Raw genomic sequence first — 775 nt, 5'->3', positions numbered from 1 at the left:
TGCCCTGCATCTTAAACTTCTCTTATGCCAAGCCTCTGGAGTGATTTTCAAACTTATTGCATCTGGCCTAAGTGCTTTTCCCCAGAGCTGCCCACTGGGTGCTCCAACACTATAGGCTGGAGTCTGTCACTTCCCCGGTTTCCTTGCTCCTGGCCACTGCCCTCTTCTCCATCTTCCCCACCCTGACTTCTCTCAGGGTGAGTCCACAAAGGAAGCCCTCTCCCTGCTGTTCCTTCCTTCTGCCTGAGGCACAACTCACCGTCACAGGTCATGGCTGTGCAGACCCAGTTTCCGCAGGCACAGACACAGCGGTTACAGTCCACTTCAGTCTCCGCTCCGTCTGCGTATGTCTCATCCTCCAGGGCACACTCTATTGGGACCAGAAATAAGGGGCGACAGTTTAGGGTGAGAGTGGAACAGGACATCTTGGCTATCATCTGTGCGCCTTACCCTTTCCCCAAGCAAGACCTGCTTCTGCTTATCCTTCAGAGGTACCAGATCTGAGTAAATGATGCCATTGATCCAAAGATTGTTGGACCCTAACCTCAGCATGGAGATGATGGGCTGGGGCCCAGTATAGAATCATGGAAGGAAATTTTCTTAGCAAGCTCTGGAATGTTCCACCAATTCTATCTTCCCCCTCCACCGCACCTCCACCCCCGGCCCCCCTAAATGCCCTCATTCCCTACAACTCCACATTATTTCTTAGGTTCAGCATACTCTTCTCTGGAGGATTGAAGGTCGGGTTGAGGCACTTGAGGAACTCTTGGAAGCT

General features: G+C 52.1%; 1 long non-coding RNA gene across 1 annotated transcript; it reads right to left on the bottom strand.

Annotated features, from left to right (window-relative positions):
* Window positions 1-258: 258 nt before the first annotated feature.
* LOC115284960 lies at window positions 259-775 on the bottom strand. Its single transcript, XR_003905386.1, has 2 exons — window positions 721-775; window positions 259-370 (listed from the first exon to the last, which is right to left on the bottom strand). It is a non-coding gene; the product is annotated as an uncharacterized LOC115284960 (long non-coding RNA).

Source organism: Suricata suricatta, unplaced genomic scaffold, assembly GCF_006229205.1.
Source record: "Suricata suricatta isolate VVHF042 unplaced genomic scaffold, meerkat_22Aug2017_6uvM2_HiC HiC_scaffold_27925, whole genome shotgun sequence".
Classification (NCBI taxonomy): domain Eukaryota; kingdom Metazoa; phylum Chordata; class Mammalia; order Carnivora; family Herpestidae; genus Suricata; species Suricata suricatta.
The sequence above is the reverse complement of the archived record's forward strand: the minus strand, read 5'-3'. Positions and strand labels throughout refer to the sequence as shown.